This window comes from Camelus ferus, chromosome 29, assembly GCF_009834535.1.
Source record: "Camelus ferus isolate YT-003-E chromosome 29, BCGSAC_Cfer_1.0, whole genome shotgun sequence".
Classification (NCBI taxonomy): Eukaryota; Metazoa; Chordata; class Mammalia; order Artiodactyla; family Camelidae; genus Camelus; species Camelus ferus.
In genome coordinates this window covers 25,532,895-25,552,363 of record NC_045724.1, presented here as the reverse complement: position 1 = coordinate 25,552,363, position 19,469 = coordinate 25,532,895, and positions in this window count along the sequence as shown.

Genomic DNA, 19,469 nt, shown 5'->3' with positions numbered 1-19,469 from the left:
TCAATGTCCCTCCTTGTCAGAAAGCTTCAGTGTTCACTGAAGGAAGAGTAACAGACGTTCTTTGAATTCACTTCATTCAAATCAGGAAAAGGACAAACATGGAGACAATGGCTGCAATTTGCAAACTGTTATGCTTTCTAGAATCTTGTGCTTGAGACTCGCCTGCATTAAAAATTTTGAGATACGAAAGAATGAAGCCCCAAAGAAAACATTTTTGTCATGTATTTGTTTTTATTTCAAATTGTAAGTGACTTTGCATGCTGAGACTGGAGTCCAAATGCAGACTGGTTTTTGACCGTAACACACGCCATTCATTTTGCGCAACTTCAAGATACACAGTTGGCTTCATCTTGCTTGAATATTATAAAACATAAATCAGAATACTTTTTGAACCTATTTGATAGCAGTTAGCAAAAATTCTGATTTATCTAGAATCAAAATCTCAACAGTGAGCCAGATAACTAATGTTGGAAAAAAAACAGAAGACTGAGAAAATGAGTTAATTTTCCAAGTTATTTTTCTGAAATGTGATATTCTAGAATGCATCAAAATAACTTCAGTTGTCTAGTTCATTAGGATATTATAGTCAAAATAAAATAAAAATACTTAAGAATGACAAATTAAAAAAAATCCAAAAGTGTTGGAACACCCATGATCGAGACACATACATTGTATCCCCCCATAGTGTCTTTTTTTAAAAAAAATTTGGGGGGGGGAGAAATTAGGTTTATTTATTTTCATTTATTTATATTTTATTATTTTTAATGGAGGCACTGGGGACTGAACCCAGGACCCCACGCGTGTGAACACTCACTCTGCCCCTGAGCTGTACCCTTGCCCCTCCCGTCGTAGTGTCTGGATTCTACTCCGCGCTCAGGAAGTTTGCTGTATGAATGATTCTTCACCTGCTTCTCCACTGTGCACCCGCAGGTGGGACGTTCAGGGGAAACAATTCTCATTTCTCCTGAGTATTTCCTTTCACTCACATCACATATAAAAGCCAAATAAAGCAGTCTCTGGGAGTTTCTGTGGTGGTGACGTGCGGGGCTCTGCCCTCCTCCCCTGAGACGTCTTCAGAGCAGAGTTCCTCCGCTTGGATTCAGTCTGCGTGTTAGGTGTTAATGTGAGAAGGTGTGTGGATGAAGGGTTGATTAAACGGGTAAAACCGCTGTTTTAACCGTTGCTTATGGGGCATTGCCACGCGACGCGGGAATGAGACATCACCACGTTAGCACAAAGGTCCAGGCACGCGGAAGAGGAAAGTGGTGCCCGCGGGGCGGTGAGCCGTCCACGCGCACCTTCCAGGTGGTTCGCTCACATCGGGGAAGTTTGGCCAGTTTCTGTCTCGGGCGTGTGACTTCTTGCCAGTTAAACGGTAAACAGCAAGTCTGTCTGTGCACACTGGGTACCCCGGGAAGGTGCCGTCCCAGGTGGGCGAAGTTATCACTGTGGTCCAGGCTGACCACGCTTCTCCGCTCCTGGAACCTGGCTTTATATTGCAAGTGCTCCGTGTGGCTCTCAGCTCCACTAACAGAGTCACGCTCCCAGGGATTACAAACAGCAAGGGTGTATCACAGGCATTTGTCAAAAAATGTGATTAATTTTGAAACTTGTGCACTCATTTTTGCCAGCATATTTTTGACTCATCCAGTTCTTGGCATTTACCTCCAGGATTTTGGCAGACCATGTTATTTTCCAGCAAAAGAAGAGATATTTCCTTTTTCTAGCCATGTGTATTTTGAAAATCAAAGACCTAATTGTTTACCATCGGATTAGAGAATCACTTACCCTGTTAGGACTTCCATCGAATGGGGACACTGACCACCATCTGAGTCTATGGCAAATCCCACAGAACTCTTAGTAAAGCTACATAAAATCTGGCTTCTTACATGTTTTCATTTTTATAAGTTGTGTTTCTTTGGTCTGGTTTCTCTCAAATTTGTCACGAAGCGTGTATTTGCAATATAACACCATCTTATATTAAAACCATGAAAAGGATGTAGAAGTCCTACTTTTGGTTTTTAGTTTTCCTATTTGATATATTTAGGAAACGTAGCAAAATAGTGTTGGTGTCAGAATTGATTGTTACTGAACCAAAAGAAGGGGTTATTTTTCGCTCACAGAACGTCAGACCCGAGCTGGGTGACGGGAGGCTGGTGTGGTGGCTCCAAGTGTCACTGGAAAAAGGTATGAAGTTCTGGTTCTCAGCTGCTCCGCTTTCCGGGTGACAGCCACAACTTCGTAGTCTGAAGAAAGAGGCTGGGCTGAGCCACCTGTTTCAAGGGGGAAGGAGGGAAAAGGAAGAGAGACGAAAGGTGGCTGATGCCCACCGGTCTGCTTGTGTGCAGAGCTTACCTCGAAGTGACGCCCTCTCTCCCCTAGTGGCTTGTAACTCTTTAGCCAGAACTGGGCCCCACAGACCTCAAGTTGCAAAGGACATCTGGGAATCTAAACATCTAGCTGGGCTTGTTGCTGCCACAGGCAAAAGGATCAGGGGCTAAGAGGAGAATTGCATCAGGCAGCTAGCAGTGTCTGACACGCCCAGAAACACTAAATAAATTGAGAATTAGCGACCGATAGAGAACATCCCTGGATGCAGCTACCTACATCTTTCCACTTTCGGAATAAAGAAGGTCTAGGTAAATAAAGGGTGACGCCATCTGTACCACAGCCATGTAATAGCCCTCAGGTTGACTAAGAAATGTCAAAAAAAAAAAAAAAAAAAAAGAGAGAGAGAGAAAGAAAATTAAACGTCGAGTGGGAGAATCCACCAACACGCCTCTGGTCGCATCCCCGAGTCTGCGCCTGGTGCCCTCTCATCAGCAACACTGAGGTGCACACCTTGCGACGTGCAAAGCTGTCAAAGCAACCAGTCGAAATGTGACAGTTACAGGTCATAGAGACCAATGTTGCCCTTAGTTTCATCAAACTAACCTGCCTGGGTTTTTGGAAGAGTGTGTTGCTCATTTGTTTGAATTCTTTTCTGTAACTTGTTATTTCCATTAGAATGCAAAAGGTACGTTTTACACATCAAGCATCATAACGTTTCAAGGAAGTAGACACACCCTCCTTCTTGCGTTTCTACCAGACAGCTGGTTAGATTGTTACAAAGGAAGGACCTGCCCCTACCTCCTCTCTCACGTTTCCTTGTAGCTGGATCAGCAAGCCCTTGAAGAAAGATTTCCCTGAAGTCATAATTCCACTGAAAGAAATGTCAATCTTGTTATTTACATCTCAGTATTTCTTTGATTTAGCTAGGAACAAAATTATAGTTTCCATTATAAAAGCAGATTTTCAGTTACAGTCTAAATTTGCTTAACTGTCTAGGACTACCAAAAGCTTCCAGAACACACGATGGACTCTGGGTGATCATGATGTGGGAGTGCAGGCATCAGCTGTAGCAAACGCACCCTCTGGTGGAAGAGGCGGACAGTGGGAGGGGCTACGCACGGGTTGGGGTAGAGGTTATGCGGGAAATCTCCATGCCTTCCTCTCAATTTCCCCATGAACCTACTAAAACTGTTACAAAAAAATAAAGTCTTTTAAAAGATGACTCATATTTGGTAGATTTACTTTTTAAAGCATTAATTTTAATCACATTAACTTTTTAAAGAAAATTTGAAAGAGTTAAATGGAACAGAATAAGGAAGCATGACATTAGATTTCTTCCCAAGCTTGTCGGATTTGCTGTTTTAACCCAGGAAGATGAAAAAGTGACATGATCAAGAGACACAGGGAGAAGCCTGTGGTCAGAGGAACACTTGAAATTACTTCCCAGGCTTTTGGGTATGTAGCAAAACCCAGAATTGTCTAAGAAAATTTATTTTGCAACATTCTGCCAAATCCCAAATGCCAGAGAATCTTGGCAGACGCCTTGATAATTCAGTCTCGCTGCTCTAAATCATTTTCCAGGGACCAGGCTTTGTGATGCTACATGCAACAGTGTTGAAAGGAAGCAAAACTGCTCAGATACCATCCTATTTTAGAAAAATGCCAAAAACCAAATATGCTTTGACTTCTACTATGGAAAGGTTCTTGCTCACAATGCCTTTGTATTCAATTTCTTTTTCTTTTCTTTTCTTTGTTTTGGTCATTTTACAGTTGCACGTTGAGGGCATAATGCTATGATTAACGTTTCTTGTCTGTTACCTGACCTACATCTGAAGAGAGCAATCAAGCTATACAAGGCACTGTTTGGTCTTACATATTAATTTGTTATATTTAAATGGATACATGTAGGACATAATTAACAGATCAAAGCTTTTGAGTCATGCTGTGCACTTTGCTCGTGATACTTCTTACTGACAATGAAATGAAGATAATTTCTCTAGTTCATGTAATACTGTTTTCATATAGATGAAACATTATTTCATAGGTAAGGTGTAAAAAAATAATGTAGCAAGTCAAAATTTTTATATTGGAACAAAATCCTTAAAAGATGATTTAGTAATTTTAGAGGTAACTGGGAAATGCCATGTAAACTTGGGTCCTAATATATATATGTGTTTTTCTGAAAAAAAAAAAAAAATCATGGCCCTCAGTTCAGTGGCTTAAACCACTGACAGCAGTACTCATGTGAAACCACAAATATGCACCTTCCTTTAGGACTGTTTTTCAGATAAAGGGATGTGGAGTCCTTTGAGAGTAGCCCATTCTATTTTGAGGAAGAGGAAAGAATTCAGGGGATCCGGCAGTATTTTACTGTTGCAGGCAAGCAAAGATACTTTAAGGAATTGTCCAGGATCGTGTTGAAAGAGGAAAGAGCCATCCTACAGGTAGGATGGCGGCCAAGATGTAGGTATTTGAGCGTCAGTAAAAAAAAAAAAAATTATTAGTTATACCAAGGTGAGTCAGTGTCTATGAAGAACTGTGTATTCATAGGAATATTCAAAGAGAGAAAAGTTAAAAATAAAGTTTAAGAACTACTTTTACTGCAACTAAAAGACTTATCATAGGGTACCTATTTAGTGAGCTTTGAGTGAGTACTGATGAATTTGAGTATTTTTCTGTCAAGAGTATGTCAGCTTATAAAGTATTGATATGCATTCTTTCTCTGTAAAAAGAGTTGGCACGATATTGAAAATTTTGAGTAAGCTGAGTAGTTCTAGGGAAAGTAGGGATTGTCCTGAGAATAGAAGAACAAATGGACCCAGCTGGTCAGTACCAGGGCAGGGTGGAAGGGGTCCCGCTGGGAGTGGGGAGCTGATGGATGAGCCACAGGCTGATATAAGAAACTGTACCAATAACTCGCTGTGGAGATGCTCTCTTCCTCTCTGTCATCTCCTGGGAGATAAAAATCACAGACTAACTCTACGAATTATAACAAAATACTGCTTAGACATATGTAGTTTTGCAGATTTGCTAACAGATCAGGTCAATGTAAGATACTGGTGTGGCCATAGATTATACACCTCGAAAACACATCATTTTGGAGAAAGGCTGCATGTAACAGAAACTAAAACTCGTAGGAAAGATGTAAGATTCAAAAGTTCCATGGAGGTAACCACTGAAGCTTAGCTGCATAATGAGGGTCTAGGAAGAAGGCACAGAACTTGCAAAGCCAGCTTGACTGGGAAGATGGCTAAAACCCGAGGAAGGTACAGAAACGTTACAGTCCTGTGGCGGCACAGGAGTAAATACCGAGGGGACCCTACAAGGCACGCAGCGGCGGGGCTCCCAGCCGGCCGCTCACGTCACCCCTGTGGGTCCCCCGGCCCCTGTCTGGTGTTCTTTGATCAGAAGCCTCTCTGAGTCGTTCGGGACACATGAGGCTTCCAGCTTCTCCCCAGAAAGGCTTCTTGTAGACCAGCTATCTTAGAGGACCTTGGAATGCAGGGAAACAAGCAAATCAGGGCTCCCTGTGTCTGGAGAAACCGATTCGTGGGACACAGCTTCCAGCCTCCCAGCCCGGCTGGCTTGTGCCCCTTCCAGAAAGACAGGGGCGAAAGGGCAGTGAGTTGTGAAATTAGACAATCCGTGTTCGTGTGCCAATCCCACGGCTTCTGTGGGCACTCACTGGATGTACTGGCGGCTTACTTTCCTCATTGGAAGAGTGGGTCTGCTTGCACTTTACAGGCTTGTTTAAGACTGAGGAGAGAGCGCATGTGGGCTGGCTGCATTCTGTGAGTGGCGGCAGAATCGATCGGGACATGTTCTCAACGCCCTGCCCTGGGTGGCGCTGTGAGCAGCACCTGGGGCGTCCGGCTCCGGAGACTGGGATCAGAAAACACACTGGCAGTTCTCTCTTTGATGGTCTTTGCTCTAGTCCCAAGTTCTTACTACTGCTCTTTAAAAAAAATTCCCCCCATTGTTACCATTTCTGGCTTCTCTTTACTTGCCCGTCTTTCATACTAGAAAGTAGGAATGGTACCGTTTTAATGCCATTGTCAGTGATGATCACCACTATTTACTGAGCTCCCCTAAGTGCCAGGAGCGGTGCCAGCTGCTGACATACGTTATTTCATCTCATTCACAACTAGCACATTTTACGGATGAAGCGAGTGAGAGGAGGGACTTTGAATAAGTTTTAAAGCATCAAACGGCTAAGTAATGACCAAGCTGGGTTCCAAACACCCGTGTGGTTCCAAAACACTTGTTTTTGCTGCTGTAATAGTTTCCCTCCGAGGGTCCATGGTGTGCAGACCATGACAACGGAGTCCTCTCCACGGTTTTAGGTCCAAGCCACCATGATGAAATGAAATAATAAACTTGCTATAGTGCGTCACGCACAGTATTATTTTATAAACATTTTACTCATTCATGGTGCGTGTGTGTGAGCAGGGCCACGATACAAAATGGATTCTCCAAGATTATGAAAACTAATACATGTCTGTTCGCGTGCGGCTGAGCGTGGTGCTGTACACCGGAAATCGGCACGACTTCGTAAACTGACTTCAGTAAAAAAATCCGTGGGCACACAGACTGGATTCTCAATGCTGTCGTACTGAGAAATGCTTGAGAGTCCCTGCTGCTGCATTTGCCAACCAGAACAGTAAGCCTCAAAGAAGAATGCACACAGCCAAGGGGTTATACTGGAGAGAAATACTAGGATCTCTGTTTTTGCTATTTGTTTTTAGTGTATAAAATAAGGAAAGAAACGATGTTGTTTGGCCACGTTACGGGTAAAAACAAATGGAAATTTGATAAGAAGTCATGGAAAGAAACACTCCAAAACTAAATGATCAACTTTTGTATGTTAACTGTACTTCAATAGAAACAGAGAAGAAAAAATAAATTACCAAGAAGACTGTTCAGAATATAGGTTTACTCACCATCCTTCTTTAACAATGAAATTTTTCTTGACGTATATATAGATGGGCCCTGCAGATGTATGCAAAAAGCAGGGTGAAGCCGTGCCGCAGAAATGTGCACGGCATTTAAAAACTGAACAAATGGATTATAAAAACAACTGTCTACCTAGTTTTACCTAGTATAAATTATTTAATCCACAATTTACATTTTATAAAACTTTGCCAAAGTTTATGCTAAGGGTTTAAAAGTTTCTGTTTTGTTTTTCACTAATAGCGGAAGACAGAAATCCACACACTGCCAGAGAAACGTTTTTTCTTCCTACAGTAGCAACGAAAGTGGCAAAACGCATGACAAATGGATAGCCACACGAGAGCAAACTACAGTGTGTTCCTTTGTGAGCAAATACTCGTGTTATTGGAACACACGGGGAAAATATTGCTTAAAGTTGAAAAAGCACGTATCAGAAAAAGTTACGCAGTTTTGGACAAGTGAGACCAGCGCGGCTGGTTGGAAGTAGATGCATGTTTCTGACTTGTTCTCACGGTGGTGCTCAGCGAAGCAGCTATGAGATGCAAGAAAAATCACTGTTTCTGTGGGTCACTAAAAGAAAGAGGTACCAGAGGAGGTATCAGAAGTGAATAATATTTTTAATAAAAATAAATATTTTGTGGAAAAGATGTATGTGTAATCACTAACGGAACAATTGCTTTGAGCTTGGGATAACAGAGGATTTCAGGATAAGGTCACAGAGCTGCAGCCTCATAATATTTATTCACTGAATTTTTCATAGGCAGGTTATTGCAGCAAAGAAGCTGAGAGCAGGGATGTACAGAGTTCTCCAGGACAACATCTGTATCTGTGTAGTTAAACTTTAAAATAGGACCTTTAAAATGTGGCAGGATGCTCACAATATTTTGTAATGAAATAGGGAGTGATCATTAACTATTTTTAACACAAGATTCACTTGTCATTTTGTGGCAAAGCACTTAATAGAGTTATTGAACTTAAAGATGTTAACTTTTTTCCTTTTATTAAAAAAATGGCATTCCAAATTTGCAGACATTTTCTGTGATAAGTTACTGATCAGTATTATGCTACCAAACACAAATTAAAAAAAAAATAAGTGCATTTACTCACTCTCTAAAGATTAAAGTGAATTTTAAAAAAGAGTAGAAATTTGACTACTTGTCAAAAGAAACCCATGCCATGGAGGGAGAATTTTGAAAGCGGCTATCTAGAAATGTTTTCTCCATTATTATATCAGTTGCTGAAAACAACGTATGTGCTACCTATAAAAAATATTTGTGAATATAAACTTTAAAAATTTGGAATTAATCTAAAAGGCCTTAGGCAAGAAAGTTACCATATTAGAGAGAGAGAGAGAGAGAGAGATTTTAGTTAAACCAGTATCTTCCAGACAGATCTAAAAATATATGAAAGTGAACAAAATATAACTGATATGAAATAACATTTCTATGGTGTTTCCAGTCTTGACATTCAGTAGATTGGCTGTGATTTCAAATCACATTTTTTTGACTGAGGACTAAAGGAAGCTGCTCAAAGCAGGCAGTGTGTGTGAGCCTGACTGAGAAAACCTAGGTACACAGGCTAATGTTGATAGGGGAAAAAATCCTTTGTAATCAGCAAAAATAATAGTAAGGTAGTTGATTATTTTATTTTATTTCACTTTATTTTTATTTTATTAAGAATGGGTTTGCATTAAGCCTTCTTTTTCTTGTAGCTTTAGCTCAAAGACAAGGACACGGAGGAAGACTGGCCTTTCTAGCTGCAGGGATGCTGAGGGGAAGTGTGGCCGGGTGGTGCCCAGCCACCCGCCAGGTGACGCTCCCTGAGGGAGGGGCGCCCCTGAGGCTATGGTAAACCCCCCCCACCCCTTCCCAGTTCTTCTGTCACGTACCTTGCGTCAGGCTGAGTGAGCCCATCTTGCAGACGGTTTCTAGGACACTAGATTTCAGGCAGACTCCATCATATCTCTATTTTGGAGATTAGGGGTTTCAATTTTATTTCTCTGTTTGCGATTTTAGACAAATAACATTTTTTATTAAACCCAATTTAAATGTAAATGTGTATGTTTTTTCACCCCAAATGTCTGTTATCTAATGATTATCGTTAAAATTCAAGGCCAAAAAAAAAAGTAAAAGTAAAAGAAAAAGAAAAAAGACTTGTTTAGGTACTTTCACTGTAAGCTTCTTTGCCACAAGCTGCATGACTAATTGGCTGGAAGGCAATTTTGCCACAAAAAATAAAATAACTGGTTGACAGTGTTTAGTTTGACAGTTTGGTTTCAACTGGCTGCAGCGCATTAGCGACGTTAGAGATGGCTTCATCAAACTGACAGATGACGATGACTTGCCCCAAGGGCTGGTTTCCTGTTTTGAAACGTGCAGCATTGGAGGAAAAAGAGGCAGCGGACGGCCTGGAAGGAGCGGACCCGCACCCACACCTCCCACAGGACTTCGGGACGTCTGTCAGGGGACACTGACGCCATTCTGAGAGCAAACAGGAGTGTGGAGGTTTCACCGCACGATGCAGAGCTCAGTTGCAAACACGCATCCTTGCATTTGGAAAAGGACCCCTCTTTTAGTGAAGGAAGAAATTTTAGTGAAAAAGAAAAAAAAGTGATGCTGAGCAAGGAGATAAATCATCAAGCAAAAAACCAACAAAAACCAAACAAAAGAATGTATACATGTGCCAAACACTACGGACGAACGACTCGGAAGACAGGCGCTTGGTGCCGCCCACAGCTGAGCTCAGCTGCTGGAGCAGGGCTGCCGGGAATCTGCACGCGTCTTCAACATCTTCAAATATTTTTATTTCGCAATAAAGCCTTCAATTCTGTTATTCATTCCTCATGTTTCATTATGCCCTTTTTAGTGTCCCTCTTTTATTGTTTGCTATTTTATCTTTTGTATGGCAAAAAAAAAAAAAAGACAAAAAACCTCGTGGCCAATTAATTGTGTAGCAAAAACGTCCACGGCAAAGGTGCTCGTGGTGAAAATACTGGACACACTTTAGAACTAATGGAAGATATTCTGACCACATAATTTGCAACACTTCAGGTGAGACCATCTGTGTACACACCTGTTTGTGCACTGCATGCACAAAGGGTCTGCTTTTGAGTGTCAGCCTGGGGGAATGTCAATCAATAATTCCGCAGAGAGGGCTGGCCAACGTGCCTCAGAGCCGGGACACTGGTGAAATTGCGCGGTGCGCGGATTCAAGGCATTTAATTCTACAAAGAGTTTATGCAACTCTTGTTCAGATATTCTGATGGGCTGTCTAAGGATGACGTGCTGCTTAACTATGCGTTGCCTTCTGGAAAACATGCTAAATGGTCATTGCTGTCCTGTGTGAAAACTGTTAATGCATCGTGATGGGAAGGTGGAGGCCTCTTCCCAGACCGCATCCCCTGGAGGTGACGGTGATAACCTGCCTGAGCATCCACGCTCACTGCTCGCCGGGGAGAAAGAGTAGAAATTCTTCCTGGTGAATTTTCCTCTTTTCATTCACAAAGTCCTAGAGCAGGTAAGTAAACTGTAACTAGTCAAACTGAACGGGTGTTTTTGGCTTTAGACAGAAACCTGATCTAGAATATTAACATTCTACTTTGGGTCTTGGGAAGCATCTGAGAATTGATGGTATAGGAAGTCATAAAAGAACACTTCACGGAGTAACTCAGTCTATAAATTGTCCAGTAAAGACCCTAATATCTGTGTGCAAATTTGGTGGGAAGCAAACACGATTGACTCATGATCATCCTCGAACAAAACATAATCTTGACAAAATATTTCCCAATATTAATTCTGGACTCAGGAAGTAATACACATATGTTCATAAAGTTTCTTTCTTGGTGTTTGCATTAGTAAAGGTCTTGAAGTTGTTTCTCATTCAGTTTGTTTCACTAAGTTCTTTTGTGACAAATGTGCTTTCCTTGGTCAGTGTCCGTACGGAGGTGCCGTCTGCATCGGGAACAGGTAAAGACATCTTCCTCATTTATTTCAGGAAAATGATCATTCCTATAAAATAAAACTCAAATATTCCAGTGGAAAGGCGTGTTTTGAAAAGGAAGAGCTTAGCAGAAAACCCAGAAGACAGTCACTGTAAGCGTGTTTTCTCACGCCCCAGCACACTTAGTGCCCTCTGTCTTTAAGGTGATTAAAACAGTTTACTTGAAACTGTATTTTCATTCCTGCACAGGAGTGATTTTTGAAAAACATCTTGTGAATGATATTTTATGTGAAGATTAAAAAACTGGTAAGGTTTTTCTTTTTTCCATTTCCTTGTTGATGGTCCCTAGACATGGACGTCTGGGGACACTGTTTGTTGCTTTACTGAAACATCAGACCACGAAAAATTACAAACTGCACAAAGTAACGAAGACACAGCAATTTCTCTTTGAACAATTAAATCAACAGCTTAAAATAGCACAGACACTCTATCCACAGTGGGAAAAGGAGTTAAAACAAATAGGTCCGCTGACAGAAAAGTAAAACCAGAAATTCTTTAAAAAGCATTTATAGCCCTCTCAGCATAGGAATCCAGGAGAGCTTCCTGGCCTTTGTGTGACCGGGTGGTTCTCTCTTAATTCTGCTCCGTAATGTGCAAAATTCCATCAGCCACTGAGAGGACTATGTACGGACTCACTTAATATTGGTAAGAATAATATGCAAAGTATTACTGATGCCACAGGAATGCAGACAATGTTCATTAAACCTCAACTTAGTGTCTATAATTTAACAGTAAAAATAAATTCAAATATAATAACTTTCATGACAAATCAATGGGGTAAATTATTTTTGGAGCTTTTCCATAACTACCTCTTTTGAAAATTACAAACCATCCCTCCCAACTTGCAAAATAACGTTCAGCTGAAACAAAGACTTCGTCACAGATGGGATGCTTACACTGCGTGCGTAGTTAATTCCAGAAATTTCAGAGTTCAGGTACTTCTTACTGTGAATTTAATGTCAGAGCATGGATTTAATTGATTTTTTTTTTTCCTTTGGCCTATTTTCTTGGATTACCGTGAATGAAAATTCCAGTATTTACTTGGTAATGTTTCCTTTAAGTTAGGTTGGCCATGTTAAGATGACTCAGATCTGAACATCTTATCTTATCAGCAATTACACTATGGAAATCAATTCCTGCATATGGAGAAAACTTTGAAAACCGAGAAGGTAAGCGTGAGATATAAAATACTGTGTGATAATCATGGTACAATGGAAAATATGATGAGAATTCAATCAAAATAATGGCTGATTGCGTCCATCGGTGTCTAGCTGTTACCCCCAAATCGGTGGCAGATGACGGACTTCTGCTTGAATTCCGTTGGAAGGAAGCTGTGAATAGAATGCAGGTACACTGCATTTTCTAAGTGAAGCATCATCAAGGCTGACAAATCAGTAGTTTTTTATTGGCTTGAAAAAGAGAAAAATAGCTTTGGGAGAAAAATGAAGTTTTATACTGTTCTATTTATTATCTCCCTCTTTGAGGCTCACTTGGAGACACCGAAGTCGTGCAGAGAGGAATCGACCACGGATAAAATTTCCTCCCTTCACTCCACATTCCCGCTTCCTGCGGGCTCTGTGAGCGGCGAACACCACAGGTCGGAGTGGTGGAGGGAAGCTGGATGAGAGGCCACGTCCATCCTTGTCCCTCTGGCCCTTGGTCCTCCTGGAGCCATACAGTGTCTGTTGAAGCTCCTGCTTGACCCCTCTTCTTGGTCCCATTACGTCACCCACACATTCACCCACGTGTCCACCTACACACGTGCAAGGGGGATGGGCAGTTGGAGTGATTATCCGAATAAACTGGCCTAAAACACTAGAATGGAAACGTCTCGTTGTAACTGGAAAATTGGAAAAATAACAGATGGAAAGAGGAAGAACAAGAACCTAATACACTGCATCACTTTTCTTTCCGAATTTAAAATCATGTCGGTTTGACCCAGGCCGGATAAACCCAAGATTAAGACCGATTCTCTGGGTCATTTTGCAGTTCCTGTGCAAGAATTATGATCAAGTTTTTCTCAGTGTTTGTGGAGCCTGATGGATCAGAGTCAACTCATCCTGTAATGGTTATTAAACACCCCACATGTCTTCTCCGCCTTGAAGTTCATCTGTTTTGCTACCTCTGCTATTCTTACGTCCCAAATAAGAGGGACCTGCATCACATTTCTCACGAAATCTAGTCTAACCTTCTCCTCTTTCAGCCTCTCCTTGCTGGTGTCAGTCGTTGAGTTGAAAGTGGTCTCCAGGAGCAGAGTTTTGCTGCCATTGACAGACTGAGCGGTGCGGGAGAAGTTGTTCCTGCCGCGTCTCCATCTAATTTGTCTTTGTAGGCAGTACAAAGCCAGATGGACGGGGGGAAAGGGTCTATATTGCGGCACGCCTTACCAGGGGACATGCGGTCACATCTGTGCGTCCAGATGTTGTATCTTTAGTGCAGAAATAAACACAGCCCCTGACACCCATTCACCATCAGACACGGTGCCCCCTCCCCCGCCCCGCCATCAGCACAGAGAACCCGGAACAGCTGGTCTTCACGTCGGCGCCTCTGCTGTGTGTCGCAACCCAGCTCCGTTCCTGGGGGCCAGCGTCCACGTGCCGCCGGGCCGGCCAGTGTGGGAGGCGGGCGCCAGCCGCGCACCACCGCTAGGGACGTAGCTGCTGCAGACGGAGACGTGGGAGGGTAAACAAATACAACAGATTGTCAATGTAGCAAAGGTTTTGTCTGGTTTAGTTTCCTTTTCTTCTGCAACCCAGGGCTTGTCTGCCACTCCCAGTTCACTTTTAAAAGCGTTTTCTTAAACCAAGACAGTTCTCTCCCTTTTAAATGTTCAAGCTCCAGCAGTCATGGAGAGGGCTCCTGTCCCCACCGACCTGGGGGCCTGAAAGGGGGATCCTGGGGTTCACCCCTGACATGAAGTAATTTTGGAGTGTGCTCTTGGAATGGAGCTGAAGGTTGTCGCTGGCTGTGATGTGCTGAGGGGTCGGGAAGCCAGAACCCTGGTTGCGTGTCTGTAGGGATGGTAGGCTAGAGTGCACCAAACCCTGGAGCCCGGCTTGCATTGAGGGCTGTTACGGGTTAAACTGTGTCCCCCCGAATTCTTATACCGAAGCCCCAACTCTGGAACCTCAGAAGGTGACTGTATTTTATTCTCAAGCATCTCACCACTTGCAACCAGCTTTATGCTGCTCTGAGCTGTGCCACACGGTCCCCCGGCTTCTGTCCCTGCCTGATAAAAATCACCCAGAGTATGTGTCCTCTATTTTAGAAAAACAAACTACACACATTGGCAAAAATGTGGGGGCAGATCTGTGAAGGTTTTAGGAGTCATCCGTGGGGCGCATGAGCGGCTGCAGCACGGTGACCGGTGACCGTGAACCATGACCGCTGGGGATGTGAGACACAATGAGTGCCCCCGGGGAAGGGCTGAGGTGGCGGGGCTCCTGCAGGGAGGCGGGGGAGGGGGGGAAGAGCTGCCATTCGCAGCCTGAGCGCTCCTGCACTGATCTTCTTACAGAGTCTAAAAACAATGGCGCCCACAGCCATCCGTCCTAGCTGCGGATCAGAATTTTACCCTCAGGGCAAAGGCCTGGCTTTTGCTGTAATTTGCTCCTGATGAGCGGACACCTTCGCTCTGTACGCAGGGGACCTGGGCGGGTGAGGACGAGTGCCTATTAGACAAGGGTGTGCTGGGTGCTGTCCGGACCAGCTCTCCCTCCAGGGGCAAGTGGGGCCCACAAAGCCTGTCCACCTCCTGCCGCAGGGGCGGACGTGAACTTCGTGGCTGATGAACTCAAAGGGGGTTGAAGCCCCTTGGGTGTATCCACAGAGAGATGCTGCCTGATTCAGCAGTCAGGGGAGCTGTCAGTGCTAACGAGCAGCACGGAGGACCCACTGAGCCGAAAATGCTTTCATCCAGCGCTGTGTGTGTGTGTGTGTGTGCTCGTGCAGAATGCTTTTTTCCCCAAAATGTTTCGGGTGACACTGTTTCATATATTTAAACCTTTTATTCTTTAAAAAGTTATACTCTTTGGTAAAATGTACTTAAACAGCTTGCATAACTAATTTCTTATAGACACCCCCAGATTATGCACATTCAGGACCGACATTACCGTGTAAGGTGATACTGAAGCGGAAGAACCTGCCTTCAGAGCAGGAACGTGCGCCCGCACCCTGAGCAGACGCCGCGGCCGCTGACGGCGCCTCTGGCTGTGTCCGAGCTGGCCTGCTCGCCTGCGTCCCTGCCACAGACGGGCGCGGGGCTTGCTAAAACCGGTCATGTCAACGTACGCTGTCTTCACGTGCGCTTGCTTCGTTGCCTGGCTGATCTAAGTGGCTGGATTCAGTCTTCCATGGCGATGGAGCTTATGGCTCTCTCGCTTTGTTTCTGCTTTCTTCCAGCACAAAATGAGGCTGAACACATCCCCCTGAATATGATGCTTTCTGTAGAATCCTTTCTCCTGTAATTCTTGTCCAATCTGCCTACTGTAGGGGCAGGAACAAAATACAAGGTCATCTCACTGGTGCCTGGTGCCCATGGCAGCCATGAGCACAGCTTAGCAGGGACCTGAGTGTCCTGAGGGCCAGTGAAGCTGACAGTTCAAATCCTACTAAACTTTAACGCCCAGGGGTAAAGACACCCTTTTCTGTTAGACGCCAACCTCCCGTGCCTTCTTTCTGCCCCCAGGCTGCTCCTCCTCACATTCCTAGTATTTTTCTTGTTCTTTTTTTTACTGGACTATAGTTGTTTTACTGTGTAGTGTTGGTCTTGGGTGTACAGCTGACGGACTCGCAGTCACAGAACGTTCCATTGCAGGACATTAGAACAATGACTGGGTCGGTGCTGTGTGCTCCATGGTCCCTGTGACAGCCAGCTGGGATCTCTGTATGTCTTATTCAGAGATTTCCTCTTTACTGTGTCCAACATTAGGGATACCTTTGTTCCTTGCAGCCAGTCCTTTTTACTTCCTGCTTACTGGATCTATAATTGCTCATGCATTCCGTTTACTCAAGGTAATACATCTGTCTGCCTGAGTCTGCCCTTCACATCACCGAAGCTGCTTGTACCCCTCTACCTGGCCTGCCCTGCACCAAAGGACAGTCATTCCCAGCCAATCCAGCTCTAATTTGGGCTTTCGCATGCCCATGGTACCCAGAGAGTTGAGTATGCTTTTGTGATCTCTATTCAGGCACTTTTGAAATTTTAAAATTAACCAGTTGGTAAAATATGAGGCAGATTATATATTCTTGATTCCTTATAGACTTTGACAAATGTCTACATGATTTCAAATAATAACAAGAATAAATTATAATGGGGAAGCCCTAATAAAATAGGGTCCACACGTTGTTATTTTTTATATCTTGATTTATGGATGTCAGCCCTTATCATTGGTAACATGTTGCATAAAGCAGGTTTGGGGAAGAATCAGGGAGATTCATGAGGAAAACAGTTTGGACGATCATGTAGTTACAGTCATTTCAAAATGAACAAATGACTTCCACGTCACTGCATGGTCTTTCCCTTAAAATATTTGGTAACCAACAGACTCAGTCTTTTAATACCAGCAATTTTCTAAACAAAAACAACTTTTTATTCACCCACATAAAATGCTAGGTTTTTGGAAACAACAGGAGAAAAACCCAAAGCCGCAGCAGCAGTTTCAAAGGCATCATTTGTAATGCTCCCTCAGATTACCTCGTCAGGCCCTTAGACGGATCTGCCTTTGAAATAACAGAAGTGAATGCTTCTACGGTTTGAAATGGAAACATTCCTTGCTTCTTTGTATTTGGTGAATGTGTGTAGTATTCTACTGTAAAACGCAAGTCAAAAGCTTGCAGTAATTGTGTCTGTCTCGTGCAGAGCAGCCAGCTGAAGGTGAACGGTCACCAAGTTTGGGTGCTTCCTTGAGCTGTCATTTGAGGAGGTCACAGCCACCCATCCCAAAGTGTCTGAGCGTCTGCAGAGCCTGGTCTACTTCCTATGGGGTGGTTGTGCACAGCGCAGGTGCCAGGAGACCTGCTTCCCGGATTCACCTCTGAGCACACGTGTGAGCTTGGGCAGGGCAGCCAGTCACACTGGACTGCACTGTCCTTACCTGGGGTGTTGTGGTGAGACGCCTGCCTTACATAGTGTGTGTGGTCACACTAGGGGAGCTGCAGATAATTCAGAATGACTAGGTCACGGGGTGGGATCAGGGGAGTGGGGAGCAAGGAGCCTGGAGCAGAAGACAGAGGCCAGCTGACAAAAGGCACAGAAGCACAGTAGTGATCTAGGACTCACCCCGCAGGGTTTGTGTTAGCCAGAAGTTTGTAGTAGAACCATATATTTTTGTTTTCATACCTCCTTTTCAATTAAACTTTTAATTTCTTTATTACACCCCCAAGCAGGCAGCAACTTTCAGGTATCCTTAAGAAAAGTTACACCCTTTATTCAAAAAGGTGTGTCTCAGAGCGTGTCACCTCTTGTGAAGGCACTGCCGGATAGCATTTCAACTAAGGAAATAAACCACCAGGAAGCAAAAATTTAAACAAATGTCGTCAAAACTAAAAATAGTAATGCTGGGGTAAATAGCACATAAAATACGTCTAATCAGATCATCACACACATCCGCGGAAGTCCAAAGTCGGATCTTGCCGTAGGGGCCGGCTCTGCCGCCTGGGGTGACCTCCAGTCACGTGGGACTGCGGCCCACTTGGCAGGTGCCTGGCGCAGACAGAGCTGTGCTGTGGGTGTGAGACACACCACGGGCTTCAGACAGCTCACATGAAAAGCACGTAAAATTCTTCAGTGGTGTTTTTATACTGATTATACGTTGCATGACAATAGTGTCAAATAAAATGTATCGTTAGGCTTAACCTCACTTTTTCCCTCTTGTTTAACGAGGCTACTAGAAAATATAAAACTGTATACGTGGTACATGCACATTCCATTTCCATCCGAAAGCGTGGAAATTCTAGATCATTCTAGAGCAGGCCTAGAAACAGGGGCAGCGACTCAGTGCCGTTATTTGCTTTTCAGGTACTTTCTGAAGAATGACTAAAGCTACTAGAAGACAGAGGTCACGTTTCCTTTCATTCCTGGAGCAAGTGCTGTGTATCTTGGAGGCCATGCGTGTATCCTTCTGTGTTTGTGCTTTGAAAAAATAGTCGGGAACTTCACCGAGGAGGCTGGCGATGTTCCTGCTGAAACTTGCATCTTGGGATGACCTTGGTTGCTGGCTGGGATGAGTCTCTGTGCGCGTGTTGCCCCTGAAAGACCCTCTTCAGAAAGCACAATGTGCGAGGCTGCGGTGCGAAAGAGATGGGAATCCGGGGCGTAAAGAATGAGGGCTTCACGTCCGAGATGCCCCGCGGGGAGCAATCAGCCACTGCCATCAAGTAAAGAATTAAGTCCTTTGCATTGTCTCATGTCCTGAGCCAGCGTTTACCGTTACCTTCCTGGAGGACAGGAAGTGTCACCAGCCAGCCTCCTGTCCCGCACAGGCAGGAACTGGGCAGGTCCTTTTCAATAATAAAATTCACAGAGTGATCTGACTTGCCCTTTTACAGTCGTGCTAATGGTCTGTGCTCCCACATCAGGTTCTCCTTAAATTTTTTTTTTTTAGCTGCTAAGTCTCAGTGTTAAAGACTTTATATGTGATGGAAAAACACACTTCTTGGGCATTTTCACTAGATGAGATAGGAGTTGTACAATTATTTCTAGCTGGAGAGCAGGAGGTGTTTGCCTGTCTGAGTTCAACCCATTTTCACTTTTGTGCGCACGCAAGAGATGAGGACCGAAATTCCAAATCAGCAGCTATGTGTTCTGGACACCTAATCCCCAAACGGTAATAAACTGAGCTTCTGGAAATGCCTTTGACAAAAACGTCTGCCTCTTGGTTGACATGCTAAAAATGAAATGAATAGTTTAAGGGTCTGAGATGCTGAAGATCATCATCCTCTGAGCACGTCAGCGTCGCTGTGCAAGCCCCCCTCCAGCAAGCAGATTAGCTCCTCATCCCCTTGTCTTGGCCATAAAGGAAAAAGAGCAAGGATGAAAAGTCTCCTTGGAAGGTTTACAAACCCGCATCTAAGAATATCTTGTCGTTTTTCTTTGCAAGAACAGAAAGGAAACCTCTTCATCAGTTGGTAAGTGCTGAATCCGGTAGAACGATGAGACAAACAGCAAACATTACCCGGCGGGACCACCT